This window comes from Schistocerca americana, chromosome 1, assembly GCF_021461395.2.
Source record: "Schistocerca americana isolate TAMUIC-IGC-003095 chromosome 1, iqSchAmer2.1, whole genome shotgun sequence".
Classification (NCBI taxonomy): domain Eukaryota; kingdom Metazoa; phylum Arthropoda; class Insecta; order Orthoptera; family Acrididae; genus Schistocerca; species Schistocerca americana.
Window position 1 is genome coordinate 933,929,976 of NC_060119.1, and position 18,417 is coordinate 933,948,392.

The 18,417-nt window shown below is 39.4% G+C and overlaps 1 protein-coding gene across 4 annotated transcripts in view; it reads left to right on the forward strand.

Annotated features, from left to right (window-relative positions):
• Positions 1–1,211: 1,211 nt before the first annotated feature.
• LOC124615429 (solute carrier family 12 member 8) overlaps positions 1,212–18,417 on the forward strand; it is a 216,096-nt gene continuing 198,890 nt past the window's right edge. For 2 of the 4 annotated variants that reach the window (XM_047143341.1, XM_047143333.1), the window contains exon 1: positions 1,321–1,506. The gene's annotated coding sequence lies outside the window, so the exon portion shown is untranslated. The other 2 variants (XM_047143316.1, XM_047143324.1) reach the window with 2 other exon arrangements.

The following is an 18,417-nucleotide window of genomic DNA, read 5'->3' on the forward strand; positions in this document are numbered from 1 at the left end:
CAGTAACAAGTAGGCAAAAATGAAAAATACAAGCACAAATATTGTACAGCGGACACTTTCACATCTTTCTGTTTTAAGAACTATCGTCCTCTTTAACAAACTGGTGTCTGTACTAAACTAACAATACGCGTGACTGTTTAATCTCAATCATTCTTGCCAGATAACATAATATACGAAGTTTTTGTAAAACTGATTATCACTTAAAATTAGTCATTTTCTCAGTTAGCAGTTTCACATGCATCAATCCAGTCGTTATAAACGTCTATGGGTTCTGATAAGCAATTTATCGACGTCTGAAAATCCTCGAGGCAAACACGACACGTTATTCGCGCCGTATTTCTTCCTTTGTCCCTGTAAATGACAAAAAAAGCTTCGTGTTAAAATAAACATTTTCTTCGAAGTTATTTCACTGTATGTGCCACATAGTAGAGTTTATTATTCACAAGCCCGAGCGAGACTACGGAATAAAACCCATTACGGGGCACTGGTGGAACAATGTTTGTTTCTGTGACGCAACATCAAAAAAACTTTACCTTGATGAATTTCGTTTACCCAAGTACATACATAATAAATAAATTCTAAAAACAAAAAGAAGACGTTTATGAAAAAGAATGCAGTTACATACATTTTAACGTCGCATGACTTTTCATGATTACAGAAAGGGCAATTAAATTGCAGATCCAAAGGTTCGATCGCCTTTCTCTTCGGCGGAGGTTTCCTTTTGCTTTTTCGTCGGCCCATGTTCCTTTAAATACAACAATGACAATTACAGCAGAATAATTTTTAATAGGTACGGGGACACTTTCCACGGTATCACTCCATTACTCTTCGCGGCAGAGTTTACTCACTCACTGTGTTGTGTTGTATACAAACAGTCAGTTCAGATAATCGAACTAAATTGTATATTTGGAGAGGTGAAGATATTCCATAATAATAACTGTCATTGGATGGGCGACGCTTTACAGTAATAATTCCGATGTACGAATCTACGGAAAATATTAGTTATGTTGTAGAAGCAGTAAAATCGGAAAAATGTCTAAGAAAATAAAGATTTTTGTTAAAATAAAGTGAAAAAGTTAATATATATTAAGTGTATGATGAATTCTAATTCTGATTACGAAATTAAAAATTGCAATTGTTGTGCACAATATAAATATATATTTGTAAGAAAATGATTCTTTCTTCACTGTAGCTGTGTTAGCTATTTGATCTTTCGATAAATGTCAGTGACATGACATGTGTTGTCGCGTGGGCGTGTGGTGATTACGTGTTGGTGAATAGAACAGTATTATGACAGAAATCTGTTAATGTATAGTAAGTACCGTGCCACTAATTAACCACTCAGAAAATCACTGTGTAATTTGGTGTAAATGCCGTTGAAAAGGCAGTCTGTTCCCGACGTTTTTGGATTATTATGAAATACACAAGCGGAACGGATATGTTATTGTGTTAAAAACTCGTATTTACGTACAGCGTACAGCATGAGAGACTGTCGTCGTACTTGCGGTAGGTCTCTTGAAAAAAAGATGTGTGCGTACAGTTCAAAATGTAATACTTGTGATTACTATATACTGGCATTCAAACTATTTTGAAATGTTAGCTTTTGTGGAGCATTTGATATTAAAAGTTTTAAAGTGACATTCCACAAAATAATGTCCTCTTCCAAAATGACGTGAGTTAGATCGCTCATCGTTTGTGTAATCGCATAGGACGAGTTTATCAATCCAGTCAGTAACTTTCCAACTTGCCAATGCAGTTGCTTTTGCAGTTGCAAATTCCACCATATATTTCTGTCTAATATAGGCCATAAGTTGCCTGTAGATCACATAACAGCGTTCAGTAATAATCCACATTGATAATTGATTGGAATAAGTTTTTCCAGTAAGTATGTGTATCAACAATTGTGTGCAGTTGTGGTTGACAGTGAACAGCACATACCAACGAATTCTGTGGTGAGTAAAGTTGGTGATTTCAGTGATGACAACCCACTTCTATGACAAGCAAACGCTTCAATTATGTTGCATTTATATAGCATAAATTTCCAAAAAGTCAGTACCGGTATTAAAAACTACTGTTGCTATGCTCCAGATGACCATTAGAAGTGTCAGACATTACAAAATGATTAACTGTATGTCTATTGCAGCCATGATTTGTTTTGCAGTGACTCAAATTATTGACTTTTGCCTATTTAATGCTGTAGGTTAAAACTATTTGCTAGACCAAAACTCAAGCTCAGAACCTTCCCTTTGTCAGGTTATACTGTTACAGGTGAGCTACTCAGGCACAACTGAGAACCAATTCTCACAACTTCGAATCTGCCAGTACCTCTTCCCTGCTTTCCAAAATCACAAAAGCTCTCCTCCATATTTTACTGGACTAGCACCCATGAATGAAAGAATAATGTGAAGCTTCACAAACTAGGAAATGCATGAAATCCATAGTATATTCAGTGTAAACCATAGTAAGAATTGCCATGTCATCCTCTGTTGATCTTTGAGATGCCATATACAGGTGCACAGTTCATCACACATTTCTCCTGGCCATTGTTAGGTTAGCGGACTTTGTGCGACTACTTTTCAGCCAGTCAGCTCCTCAGTTGGTTTCACGAGGCTCAGCAGCGTGCTCCAGTCATCCCACCATGGAAAAATCTGTGAAAGTGTTGGGAATTGAACCTGAGTATCTCACATGAGAGTCAGCTGTAAGGACCACTCAGCTGTGTAGGTGGACACAGATGGTCATTATAGTTTTTAATTATTCGATTTACTTATAACAGTGTGTCTCATTTCTATGTCAGTCAAACATTGGGGTGCTTGTACACTGATGTTTAAATACATTTTAAAACATGGAATTTAATATTTCTGCTCTATGTGTGGGTGTTGTCAGTTTTAACATCAAACTGACCCATGAAAGACTGAGTGGAAGGTGTCTCTCTTCATCTTCTTGATGACCTTTCTGCCTTGGTGACATCGCTCCTGTAAAAGCATCATGATAGCTAATCCCATGAAACCCAAAAAAACATCAGGTTTGTTTGTTGACAAGAGGTCTACAATATTTATTTTGTGTATGAGCTGTTACAGTAATTGTTTGACGCACTTGCCTGACAATGTATACAATTAAAATATGAGACATAATTGTTGGTCAATACTCACTGTCACGAAGCAAAATATTTAGTACTTCCAGCAGACATATAAAACAGTACTCTCTGATAGATTATGATACTATTAGTTACTTCCTCATGCTGCGGAAAGGGATAGGGTAGGGAGGATTGAAAAGGAAGGGCAGATCACTCGGATCCCAAGATGAGAGTAACCCATCTGTAGTGAAGATGAGGATAGACAAGACTCCTGGGAACAAAGCAGCTGGGGAGTACCCCATTGTAGTGGAATTGAATCAGCCCATTAGTTATAGTAAATGTATGGTAACATGCAGAGAGAACACGCATTGACACTGCAGAGCTTCAGGAAGATCGGGCAGGTGAAGGGATGACAGGTAAATGGTTCTTTGGGAAAAAGAGCTAGCGTAACATTTCACTCGCCAGTTTTCCTAGATAATATTAAACTTGGATTTAATAGGTCTAAAATAGGACTTTACAAGTCCCAAGAAGTATTTAAGAGAGAAATTTGGACACAAGACTGTTGGGTCTAAAGGTTTGGAGTTTGAAGGAAATGCATTATGCCAGATTTGTGTAAGTAATGCATGATCCTATTTTGTTGTCTGTGATAATTTTTTGAGAAGTCATGTAATGTCGACCTGGAAGAAAAGAAAATCTGAGATCTTTAGGTGGCATTAGTCACAGGCATCAGCATTCTATCCCATTTCTTGCCCCTGCTGAGGTGAAAATATTCGTAAATCAACTGTGAAAAGACTATTTCTGCTGAGCAGGTCATAGACCCGCTAGATACTGACTATATTACATAAAAATCACATTTTCTCCCTGTGGAGAGCATGATACTTCTCTTTATTTTAGACACAATCACAGGATGTGGTTCTAATCATTACTGGATTTGACTATGTTTGAACATCCTCAGAATATATATGTCATTGGTGGCACATGCCAAAGAAAGCATTTGCAACACGTCATTGACACTTTGTCCACTGCCTACGATTTATTGAGTCTCCAAATGGCCATTGTATGGTTGAAACCACTTACCTTTCCCTTACTGCAGATGGTTGTCACGGCAGCAGGCATTACGAGATCTGACAATATCTCGTTCACATGATACACTGGGCTAATCCATTTCCAAGTCAAAGTATGACCTCTGCAATATAGAAGCTATTCATAATTCAGTTGCTCATGAGTCTAGTTTTTTGCTACTATTGAGAAGAACTTATCAAATTTAGTGGCCATTGATTTGAGTATATGATCTGTGACGTAACTGCTGCCATCTGGAAGTTGAATATCATTTGCTGTACAGTGTTAATTTGTGATAAAATTCTCTCAAGCTTCCAGCTGCATCAGATGGTTTAAAAGTCTATGAACTCTCGACTAAGTACTCCTTGGTCATTGTCAAGTGGTGACTGCCTGCTATAGTCCTTACACAGCTGCACTTGCTTCTGTGACATCACTGGTGATCATTCCAGTGTCATATAAGGTAATGTTTTTGTTCTATACCTGATTCAATCTCCCAATGGCAGGATCCCAAACCTTGCTTAGCTGCAGGGCACCATTTTTGTTGAGGGTGTTGTCACAAATTTTTATTAAGACAAAAATGGAATTACAGATTTGCTGAAAGTGGGAAATGATAGAAATTGATAGGGAAAGTTGAAAATTTGTACCAGATCAGGATTTGGACCCGGGTCTCCTGCTTACTAGGCAGATGCCATGATCACTGAGCTATCCAGACTCAGTGGCCATTGCAACTGCATGGACCCCCCTAGCACGACTCCCATCAGACCCAAATTCTCAACTTCTTTTTTGAGTCGTCAGTTTTCTGACTAGTTTGATGCAGCCTGCCACGAATTCCTCTCCTGTGCCAAACTCTTCTACTCAGAATAGCGCACACAACCTATGTCAGTTATTACTTATTCCAACCTTTGTCTTCCTCTACAGTTTGTATCCTGTACAGCTCCCTCTAGTACCATGGATGTTACTCTCTGATGTCTTAACACATGTCCTATCACCATTTCCCTTTTCCTTGACAGTGTTTTTCTCATGTCCCTTTCCTCTCCAATTCTGTGCACAACCTCCTCGTTCTTACCTCATCAGTCCACCTAAGTTCAACATTCGCCTGCAGCACCACATGCGTCAAATCTTTCAAATCTCTTCTGTTAAGATTTTCCACTACCATACAATGCTGTGCTCCAAACGTACATTCTCAGAAATTTCTTCCTCAAATTAAGGCCTATGTTTGATACTAGTAGACTTCTCTTGGCCAGAAATGCCCTTTTTGCCATTGCTAGTTTGCTTTTTATATCACCCTTGCTCCATCCATCATTGGTTATTTTGCTGCCTAACTAGAATTCTGTAACTTCATATAATTCATGACCATCAATCCTGATGTTAAGTTTCTCACTGTTCTTATTTCCGCTGCTTCTCCTTAGTATTGTCTTTCTTCAATTTACTCTTCTTCACTTTCACTGGGGATAGCAGTGTCACCAGTGAATTGTATCATTGATATCCTTTCACCCTGAATTTTAATTCCATTCTTGAACCTTCCTTTTATTTTCATCATTGCTTCTTCAACGTTTAGATTGACAGTAGAGACGAAAGACTACACCCCTGTCTTACACCCTTTTTAAGACGAGCACTTCATTCTTGGTCTTCTATTCTTATTATTCCCTCCAGGCTCATGTACATGTTGTATGTTACCCATCTCTCCCTGCAGCTTACCCCTATTTTCCTCGGAATTTCGAACATCTTGCACCATTTGACATTGCCAAATGCTTTTTGTAGGATGACAAATCCTGTGAACATGTCTTGATTTTCCTTTTGTCTTGCTTCCATTATCAACTGCAACATCAGAATTGCCTCTCTGGTGTCTTTACCTTTCCAAAAGCCAGACTGATTGCTATCCAACAATCTCCAATTTTTTCTTCCATTCATCTGTGTACTATTCATGTTAGCAACTAATGCACGCATGTTAAGCTGATCACGCAATGATTCCTGCACTCGTTAGCTCTTGCAGTCTTTGGAATTGTGTAGATGATTTTCCATAAGTCAGATGGTATTTTGCCTGTCCCATACATTCTACAAACCAATGTGAAAAGTATTAGTATTCACTAATACTAACTGAAATTTTTTATCCTTTTGTTGGTTATTCAGTCTTTTTCTTGGCAGTCCCTTTCTGGAGATCCAAATGGGGGTCTGTTCTGGAATCTTTTGCCAATGGAGAGATCATCGTGACACTTCCTCAATTACAGGCCACATATCCTGTGGATACACATTATGTGTCTTTAATGCTATGGTTTTCGTTGTCTTCTGCATCCTCATTCTGTTGATCATTATGATTCTTTCACCTTTAGAGACAGTTTCCCACCTCAAGGTCAAGAGAGTACCATGAACCTCTGTCCGCGCCTCTGCCCTCTTTGACAAGGCCGTTGGCAGAGTGAGGGTGGCTTCTTATGCCAGAAGTCTTCGGCCACCAATGCTGATTACTATTCAAAATTTGAGAGGCAGGTTCGAACCTGCGACCAAAGACATTTTGCTTACTAAACAAGGACACTACCTCTAGACCACTGGTGCATATTATGCACACATTATCCTACTATTGTCCATTATCCTCATTTCTTGCTGCATTATGCCACGTCCCATAAGAGTTTGAGCCTGATGTGCATCTGCAGAGAAGATATCGTTGGCCACCTTGCCTGCAGTTGCAGTGACCACTGTATTGATGACTCAGTGGTCAGAGCATCTGTCAAGTAAACAGGAGAACTTTTCCCATTGATTTCACACAATGCCTGCTCGTAGGCCAAAAGCAGTAATTTCTTTGTGTCTGCTGGATCAAAATGATAAACAAATAAAAACACACACACACACACACACACACACACACACACACACACACACACACACAAAATTTTATATTTATCATTTCTTTTATGATGCTATCCCATAAACTACTAGTCTGTGTAATAACAGATGCCAGTTTTCTGGAGGATGCTCTGATATTACTGATTTCTCAGGGTACTGTAGGCAAAAACATCTCTTGTGTTCTACACAGTGCTGTTCAGTAGTATGCACAGTCTGTCCTACATAAAACTGTCTACACCCACATGGTATATAATATACTCATGGCATTCTGAGCCATTCACATGCAGCTGATAGTCGTCCTCAGCTTTGGATTGGGAATGGACTGATGCAGCCACAGTAGCACAACATATGTCATAACAGAGGACAACCACAGAAAGGGAAATCCATGTGGCTTTCACAACAACAACAAGGGGCAGAATAGAAAACAACAGAACACACCATTATCAGCTGGACAGTGAGAAATATCGACATGGATTTCATTGGGGGCAGGGACCAATGGCCCTTGTAGTCGAGTCCCTCCAATCCCACAAACCAACCAACCAGCCATGTTGGCTCTTAAGAAGGGACTTAGTTTTGCACCATTGCCATGGAGTATTCCTTTTGTTGACATAATAAGTGGTGTTAAACAAGCAGTTTGCAAGATGCCATGTGAAACTGCAGAAGAAATTCATTGACAAATGAATTGCAGTCTTTCAAAATCTAAGCTGCCAACCTTGAACATGACATGAGCGGAGTGTAATGGTCTTAGCAAACTCCACGATGATCCTCTCCTCGTAGGCCTGCCAGCCGGCAAGTGCATTGCAGCTGTCCTTATGGAACAAGCCAACTATGACCCAAAGATTTAATTGATCTGGAGGAGGAGACATATAAAAAATTATCAAAGAACCCTACATCCAAATAAATGAGGAAGATCTCAGAGCTTCTCAAGAGGCCATCACTGGAAGAGAGTGTCATTAAAAATCTCCTCCCTCAGGCACCTCGACCATCTACATTAACATGAAGAACATTTCTCAATGTCTCATCTTGTGTGCCATTGGATCGCCAATTTGATGACTTGAAACATCTGGCCAGCCTCCTTACTCTGCACATTGGTCACTTCATAAGTCAAATTAAATGGCTGCATCTTGGAGAAGGAGATGTTATGGTCAGCTTTGATCTGTTATCGATGTTCAAGCACATTCCCATAAAAGATTCAGTAGATCTGCCTTCCCAGTTATTTGATGACACTCTTGTGGATATGTTTAAGCCGACAGTGATGTAATTGTGTTTTTTGTATGGTGTAGAGTATTTTAATGAGAAGGACAGCTTTGTGATGGGGAGCCCATTAGCTCCAGTTACAGTCAGTATGTTTACGGAGTTCTTTGAGGACATCAACCTGGACACAGCTCGTGCAAAACCTAGTTTCTTTTATTGTTATGTCAAAGACATTTCCATTGTCTGGTCTCATGGTTGTAAAAAGCTGGAAGAATTCTTGGACTACATCAGCAATATCCATGATAACATCAAGCTCACAATGGTGCTTTGACATTCTCATCCACTATAAAGCAAATAGGTACCTCAGTCACACTGTTAACAAGATACCCTTCCACATGGACTGATATCTGCATGCTAATAGCTATGACCATCCACCACAGATGGCCGTATTCCAAGTTCCCAACTGGCTCTATTGGTAGACTTACTAGAACTGCCACAAAACTTTCTTGAATCTGTTGGACATCATCCTGTGACACATGCGGTTGGCCTGTGCTTTTTCCTTTGCACACACTCCCAGTCTGTTTAAATTGCGTAAACCAATGGCTAATTCTTTAGAGAGTTGGCTGTTAAATACTGAATTTGGTACGAAATGCCCACTGCACTGCAATTTGCGGCTCACTTTTCGTGAACTCAAGAACACAGAATACCTTGTGCTCCACAGTGCCATCTCACTCACAACTGAAAGTGAAATGGAATGACGGCCCTATTGCTGTGTGAGCTCTACCGGTCACCTCTGAAACCATCACCACCCGACCACCACCATCGCCTGAAAAAACTTAGAAACTTCCTCTTTTCATTGGTATATAGCTTGTTCATTTTGGATTTGTACTTGAATATATACAAATTTTTGAAAATGGGTCCATCATTTAGAATAACCCTGTATACTGTCCAATTGTAAACTTCCTTGAGGATTAAAAAATAAATTAATGAATACCTCATTTTCTCAGTAGTGTTACACCACAATAGCAAAATGGGTCTAATAGTTGCAAAGCCATTGGAGCTACCCATCCATATATCTGGACTTAAAAAGGCATAGGTGGGTGTCATGATCATTACCCTAAAAGTTATGATGCATGAAGGTTCCGCTTACAGCTTGTTTTTAAACTGATTTGTGTGGGTGAACTATGTCAGTTTACTGTCAGAGAGGTGGCCCAAATACTGGGACAGTGCAACTACCTACGTCTACATCTACGCTAATACTCTAATCAGTGTGAAATGCATGGTAAAGGGCACATCCCTTTGAACCAGTTATTAGGGTTTCTTCCTGTTTCATTCATGTATGATTATTTGAATGCCTCTGTGTGTGTGCAGCAATTATTCGATCTTATCCTCACAATCCCTGTATGAGTGATACATACGGGATTGTAGTATATCCTTAGAGTAATCATTTAAAGCTGATTTGTGAAACTTTGTTAATTGACTTTTTCAGGATAGTTTACATCTATCTTCAAGAGTCTGGCTCTTCACTTCTTTCAACATCTGAGACACACTATACCACAGGTCAAACAAATTTGTGACCATTCACGCTGTTAAGTCCCATAGTGCTCAGAGCCATTTGAACCAGCCACTATTCACGCTACCCTTCTCTGTACATGTTCAGTATCCCGTGTTAGTCCTATTTGGTATGGGTACCACACACTTCAGAGCAATATATTAGAATCTGCCAAACAAGTGATTTGTAAGCTGTCTCCTTTGTAGACTGATTGCATTTCCCTAGTATTCTAACAATAAACCAACATTTACTACCTACTTTACCCACAACTAAGCCTATGTGTCCATTCTATTTCATATCCATACAATTTACTGCACCCAGGTAATTTTATGAGTTTGCTGATTGCACTTGTGACTCATTGGTAGTATAGTCATAGGATACTGCATTTTTCCATTTTCCAAAATGTACAATTTTACTTTTCTGAACATTTAAAGCAAGTTGTTGAACTTTACACTACGTTGAAACCTTATCGAGATTTGACATAATATTTATGCTGCCGCTTTTCGATGATACTTCATTATGGATAACTGCATTATCTGCAAAACGTCAGAGGTTACTATTAATATTGTATGCAAGGTCATTAATATACAACATGGAACAGTAAGGATCCCAACACTCTTCCCTGTTGCACACCTGAAGTTACTTCTACATCTGACAATGACTCTCCATCCAAGGTAACATGCTACCTAAAAATCCTCTGTAGAGTCAAAAATTTCACGTGGTACACCATATGATCATACTTTTGACAATAAGTGTAGGTGCGGTACTGAGTCAAATGCTTTTATGGAAATAAAGAAATAATGCATCTTCCTGTCCGTCTGGATCCAAAGCTTTTGTTATGTCATGTGTGGATTTTGCACGATTTATGTATTCAGAATCTGCACTGGTTTTCATGGAGGAAGTCATTCTGTTCAAGATACCTCATTATGTTTGACCTCAGGCTATGTTCTAAGATTCTACAAGACATCAATGCCAAGGATACTGGGCAGTGCTTTTGTGGATCACTACTACGACCCTTCTTGTGAATGGGTGTGACCTGTGCATTCTTCTAACTACTGGGCACAATTTTTTGTTTGAGGGATCTTTGATATATTATCATTAGAAGAGAGGTTAAATCAGCTGTAAATTCAGTATAAAATCTGTTAGGGCCCTGGAGCTTTATTCAATTTTAATAATTTTCGCTGTTTCTCACATCACTGACACTAACGCTTATTTTGCTGATCTTTTCAGTGGAATGGGGATTAAATTCTTGTGCATATTCCTTTGCAAAGGAACATTTGAAAACTGAGTTACACAATGTTGTTTCTGCTTTGCTATCCTCAATTTTATTCCCTGTCTCATTCATGAATGACTGACCTCTAACCTTGGTGCCGCTAGCAGCCTTTACATATGACCAGAATTGGTTTGGGTTTTGTGAAAGATCATTTGATGATATTTTGCTGCGGTACTCGTTAAAAGCTTCATGCATCGCTCTCTTGACAGTCAAACACATCCCATTTAGCATCTCTAAATTTTTTATAGCCCTATGCTTTGTTTTACACCTGTTATGCTGTAGTCTCTGTTTTTTTAGAAGTTTCTTTAAAGTGACTGTACCTCATGGAGGGTCCCTCCCATTATGAATTGTTGTACTGGGTATCTATCTATCCACTGCATGGTCAGCTTTTCTTTTAAACTTGAGCCAAAGTTCCTCTACATACTTTTGCCCAGTGTTGAAAGTTCCAGATTTCTCATTTGGATGCGACATTACTGTCTTTTTATCTAGTTTACTGAACATGTATACATTTCTACTTGTTTCAGTTGCCCTTTTTTGCTTTGGTAATTGTTGTTGCCACAACCACATCTTGGTCACTGAACCCAAGAGGTCAGGTCTATTTGTTGGCATTAAATCCAATATATTCCCTTCATGAGTGGGTTTCCTAACTATCTGTTCTAGGTAGTTTTCAGAGAAGGCATTTAGTGGTGTTTCACAGGATATCTTGTCATGCTTGCTGCTAACAAAACAAAAAACATTTGTTTCCCATATACGACTCTGGGAGTGGACTGATTGTGGTGGGGTGACAAAACTGCATGACTCTTGAAGAAAATTGGAAGCCATGGTAGGGGGCTCAGGAAGGGGCTGTCTGTATAGCTATTTGGAATTGAGACTCAGATAAGATCACAGACTATAACCTACACCAAATGAAAGTCATCACCATAAAGCAGCACTTATCACTGAGCCCTGAGGGGAGCTATCCTCGTGGACCTACGCGAATTGAATGATGCACTGACTCTAACCTGAAACAGTTAAAATGACAAGAAGTTAAAAACCAAAATCAGTAAAGTATCTCAATAACCCTAATCATGGAGTTTGTTCAAGACTTGGTGACACCAGGTGCTATAAACTTTGTTGTTGTTGTTGTTGTTGTTGTTGTGGTCTTCAGTCCTGAGACTGGTTTGATGCAGCTCTCCATGATACTATATCCTGTGCAAGCTTTTTCATCTCCCAGTACCTACTGCAACCTACATCCCTTTGAATCTGCTTAGTGTATTCATCTCTTGGTCTCCCTCTATGATTTTTACCCTCCACACTGCCCTCCAATACTAAATTGGTGATCCCTTGATGCCTCAGAACATGTCCTACCAACAGATCCCTTCTTCTAGTCAAGTTGTGCCACAAACTTCTCTTCTCCCCAATCTTATTCAATACCTCCTCATTAGTAATGTGATCTACCCATCTAATCTTCAGCATTCTTCTGTAGCACCACATTTTGAAAGCTTCTATTCTCTTCTTGTCCAAACTATTTATCATCCATGATTCACTTCCATACATGGCTACACTCCATACAAATACTTTCAGAAATGACTTCCTGACGCTATAAACTTGATGCTTTGAAATGTACTACGAATAGGTGTTTGGGATTGGTGAATACCTGCCAAATGGCTCTTTCTCGTGACTTGACGATCAGTTGTGGACATGCCCTCCTGGAAGCTGGAAGTAACATGGCCACTTGGGCAAACGGCCTTGTTAATTCAAGGTTCCAGCACAACTGATTGGTTACCATCCTTAAAATAATTTGCATAGCACATTTTTGAGAATGATTGGTCTGTAGATGTGAACCAAAAGTGTATATTTGCTAGGGTTAGGGATTGAGATTGTGGTACTGTCCTGCCACCATGAGGATAATTTGCCCCTAAGCCAGGTGCATTGGAATATCTTGAGCAGGTAGTGCTTTGATCCCGATTCAGTTGTTGAATCATTTGATTCCGAATCAAGTCAGGCCCTGGGACTGTGTTTGCAGGTTGTGTCAAGGACTTTAAGAAAATACCTTTCATTAAATGGCTGTGTGAACTGGGTCAGTTTACAGTAAAAGGTAGACAACTATTTGTGTGCTTGGAAGGTGGGAGAATAAGAAGTAGATTATGGCACTTCTGCAAAACGGACTGCAAAGCATTTGACAGTGTTTGATGGTTTAAGCAAGAGATTAGTAAGATGGTTTAAGCAAGAGATTAGTAACTATTGTCAGGTACCTGTGGCGTTATAGTTTGTGCAGCAACCCACACCTGAATGGGAGATATATGGCTTCCTAAGGAGGAGACGCAGTGTTCCCTGTCTCCTTCCTTTCTTTTCAAAATTAAAAAACTATCACTTCCTGATTGAAGTCACAATTTATTGAGATCACCATGAGACCAACTGATAGTGGCGAGAGATTGTAGAAATCAGAACCATTGTTTCAGCAGCCTGTATTATCACAGCAGAGATGTCTCTGAGTATAGCAACATGCTTTTTGGTGGAAAGGCTGTAGAGTGATGTTGGAGGCGCAGGTCTGCCAGATCAGCCTCTGATATGCCCAGCATGGCCAGTCTGATGAATGGTGGCATGGAAGTGATGGGACAGCTGGAAACTTGTCATTGTCACAGAATTGTTGTGTACAGATTAATTTATTGAGGTAACAAGTTTGGAATAGGAATTTATGAAGTAATGATTCCACTGTAGAGATAACATAAGTCAAAATCAAAAAGTAGCTGGTATATCATGAGAGCTGTTCCAGACTGCTTGAAGCACATTGAATTCTCTGAGCAGGAGGAAGGGATTGTCTTGGAATACAATGTATACCTGTCACAAGATGGTTAAAATTATAGATGGGATGTCAGTGGTGTGGTGTTTATTTGGCTGTTGCACAAATGTGTTAATATTGTTTTTCTTACTACTAATGTTCTTGACCATGACATCTTGTAAGGCTTTTTTCAGACTATAATAAGTCAGTTTGTATTAATAACCCATATATTGACATGACATTTATACATCATAAAGAGCTTCCATTTCTGTTTACTGCAATCTCGGATTCTCAACATTAAATGGACATTCTATTTGTTCTTTACCCTCATTGTCAAAAGTATCTATATATCAAACTACGCTAGGAATTTTGCAATTCTTCAAAGCATGTCAGTGATCCCCAGAACTTCTGTTGTCTTGTACAAGCAGGTATTTTCTTGTGCAGAGTTTCTGCAGTCGCTGCCCAACCTTGGAGATGCGTACTGCCCCTTGAGATTATTAACTACCTGCAAATAAAATCATAATATTGCGCACTACCTGTACTTTTACCTATGGCACCTCATTTTATATTTTTCATTCGCAAATATCGTTCATCGGTAAGAAGAAGTAGATATATGCATAATTCCTCTGGAATTGTATCTATCACCACAGTGGTCATCTGACTCAGCTCACCAGTCACTCTAATGCAGTGTGAAATGCTCCTGTTCGCTATGAAATGTGTGGGAGTGTGTGTACAGATACCTCCTGATACCCTCTCACAGTTGGCACTGTTTTTAATGTTTGAGGATTGGAAAATGATTGCCAGAGAATAATCTAAGTATAGGGCTAAGCAGACTGCCGAGTAAGATGACAATAATTGTTACAGTTCAGAGAGGTGGCAGCAATATCCATTCCATTCCATTGGATGATCAGTCTGTGAGTGCCTTACAGGGGAATGATGGGTCAAGAATGTTAGGTCATGTCCGAGATTCGCCCTTTGGTACAGGTCTTTCCATCTGTGTACTTTAGTTTGGGCCAAGGAGTGTCGGAACTGGAATCTGGAACTGATAAGGGGCATATCACTTTGCATACCTCTGGCTCTTCACACTCCGCCTCATCATTAGATGTGTTTTGTTTAGAGTCACAGTGCTTTTCTATGTCAAATGGGGAATGGGTGGTCTGCTTCAGATAGTTGATTTTCTGTCCTTATATTTTCAGCTATAGTTGGGGAGAATTCAATGATTTTACTGTCCAGTGATTTCAATTTAAAATAATATATAATATATCTCACAGATACTACTCAGGGAACTGAATATCATTTGCCTTACCAAATTTTGTTGTTTTCAAGTCTATAAATGCATTCAGAAATGCTCATTTGTGCACAGTGCATGGTTTCTGCTTTTTTGTTGTCATTGAGAAGTATTTACAAATGTGGCATAGTACACAAGAAGTCTTGATGAAACTGAATCATATGCATTGAGCAAAGTTCTGTCCTTCTGGTGCAAGATGTTCTGATCCCAGATGTTAGTCAACATTCATCTTGTTTCTTTTTTTGTCAGTGGTGCCTGATCCATTCCGTCCTTTTCATCTGACAGTAATATAAAACAGGTGCACCTGCCAATCATTTAAATAAGGATTAAATTAAAAAGAAGATGTAACACAAATTTTCAGCTTCCAGAACTTAAAGTAGTTCCTTTACTGGACGGAAAAACATGCAAGAGGCAGGAAAAGGTAACTGAGGTAAAGTGTACAGGAGGAGACAGAAATCACTTCAAAACTACAGTTATTGAGGTGTAAGTCGTCATAAATATCAAATGAGGATGAGGAAGTGGAAGCGGAGGAGGAGGATGAACAGCAGTTGTTCAGGGAAATGGAAATAACAAATTGCTTAAGCTGGTCAAGCAGGTGTAACATTTCAGTTTTACTGTTTTTCAAAATGAAGAAAATGTTAAATTTTTCAAAACCAACTGAATATTCTCCCCAGATAATGCACTGTCTCTTACCCTTTTTTATATTTCTATTCCTTTCAGTGACTTTATTCAGCCTCTCACACAGCTCTAACTTGTCAACTGTTCCTTTGATCAGTTCAAAATGTCACTCCTCATGAGGAAATGCTGATTACATTTTTCGGACAGGCAGAAAGGAAGAAACGGAGATGTACGTAGGGCGTGGCAACATGGCCATTATCATGAAGTAGTCTGTGAATGTATGTGCAATGTGCGGAGAAGACTAAATCTCTAATAAGAAATACTACTACTACTACTACTACTACTACTACTAATAATAATAATAATAATAATAATAATAATAATAATATGAACATGCATAAATATCACATTTGTGGAAGTTGTTTTCCTTCAAAGTTCTGTCAAATGTGTAAATTTAGAGCGTCAGGAGTAGCTCAGCAGAGGGGGGGTCATCATACGTGTGTATGACTGATGTGTCACCGTTCAAACAGTCACACTAGATACAGCGTGGTCTACATCTGAATGTTTCAGAGAGAGGATACTTGCACAACCACTGTCTGTCCAACTTCTTTGACTTGCAGTATTCTTACTTTTTTTAGGGCTCTTTTTCTGAAATACAGAGCTGCCAAATAACTACCCACTTGCTACAGTGGAGAAATAAGAAATGGTTGCTGTAAGCAGTACTTCATTAGCAGATTTGGAAACAAAGTATCACTACTTTTACACTACTTATAGTCTGCAGGACATAAACAACAAATATTTTTAACTTCAGTAAGCATTTAATGAGGGTACTGATAAGAGTCAATAAAAATAAATAAAATGTAATTGTATGTCGAGATTTCAGTATTGATTTTATCTTGGCTATTACTGATTGAGGGCACGCAGCGTTACAGATGTCCAGCTTTGATTTGTTCCTCATTGTAACATTGCCAAAAAGAATAGATGACATAGTGTTTAACTGCTGCTTATGGTACTATTTGGAAGGAGGGCCTTCTGTACAAGCTGATTATTGTAGTTTTGTGCTGCATAATAGTGAGGTTAATCAGCAGCATAATACCAGACAAGTGTACAAAACAACGAGATAAATAAACAGAGAAAGCTGGACAATGGGTTACTGCATGGAGATATTCTGGCTCCCAGTTTATTCAGTCTTTATATCTCTTTATATGTCTTAACCAAGCTGCAAGGAAACTAGGTTTGCTGATTGAAATTACTTGTTAGTTGAAGTGTGTTACTTGCTGCCACAGTTCTGCTGCATCGGCTTCTGCTAGTTTGAAGGTGACACGCAATCACAGCTGGTCACTTTACAGGTGCGGGGTGCTGTTAACATGTAATGCAAAACAGTGTTGAAAGTGGCTGCTGTGGGTATTATGGGAACACTGTCCACAGCTGATTTTAAGTGACCGATGACTGAACTGCAGTAGGTGACACATCACATTTTGTAGCCCTGAATTTATACTCATGTCCTAACTTAACTACAACCTCGTGCTGTGCAGTGAATCTGAGAAAATGGCAATCAACAACTGGCAGCAGACCTATTAATCATGCTCTCTATGTTCATTGATATTAAAGATGACTTCTGAAAACAAACTCAAGACAGCTATATGGTTCCATAGATGTTTTCAAGACCCAAATATCTATGATGAATATATGCAGATTGAAATTATGGATGAAACTTTGTACCAAGGCTGAGATTTGAACCAGGTTCTCCTGCTCACTAGACAGGTACGCTCATCACTGTACCACCCTGGCACAGTAGCTTTGCACTACTGCATGGAGTACCCTAGCATGCATCCCTCCTCAGTCCAAATTCCAATTCATGCCTCAATCCACTTAGTATTCCCCCTAAACTCAAACAAGATAGCAGAGGTTCTCCAACTGTGTTGAACAACTGTAATGATTTTGGAGGGAGGTGCACTAGGATATTCCATGCAGTTGTGAAAAAGCCACTGTGACAGAGTGGCATAGTGCTGAGCACATCTGCCTACTGAGCAGGAGACAAGTGTTGGGACAACCGACAGTTTTTAACAATCTATTGGTCGGTCGATTGTTTTTTTGTTCAGTCTCTGCGGCTGTGTCAGTGTTTTCACTCAGTCATTGGGTTTAAGTGGTTTCACTCAATGCGAGACAACTGACTGAAGCAAATCTCCGCCGGTTGCTGCCGTTATATGAATGTTTCACTCACTCACTGGGTTTGAGTAAGTTTCATTCAATGTGGGAGAACCGAGTAAACAAGTCTCTGTTGACTCCAGCTGTTATGTGAGAGTTTCGACTCAGTCTCTGGGTTTCAGTGGTTTTATTTACACGCTTTTTCAGCTATACATGAACCATGTGTAGGGTTGACAACTTTTTTACAAACAAATGAAGTATGAGTATTTTATCTCAAGGAGATGTGAATAAAATGTATATTTCTAAAAATAAGTATTTTCAAAATGTAAGCTGTGCAACCGTGCCCAAGGGTAGCGTTTTTGATTAATCAAAATGTCCTTGGTCCCGGGTTTGAAACCTGCCACGGCGTAATTGTTGATTAATAATCAGCCTTGGCAGCCAAAGACTTCTGGCATAAAAAGTCACCCTCATTCTGCCAACAGCCTTGTCAAAGTGGGCGGAGGAGCGGACAGAGGTTCAGGGCACTCTGTTGTTCTTGGGGTGGGAAACTGCCCCTATAGGCGGAAGAATCAGCAATTAGCAATGAGCAATGGCATGAGGATGCAGAAGGCGC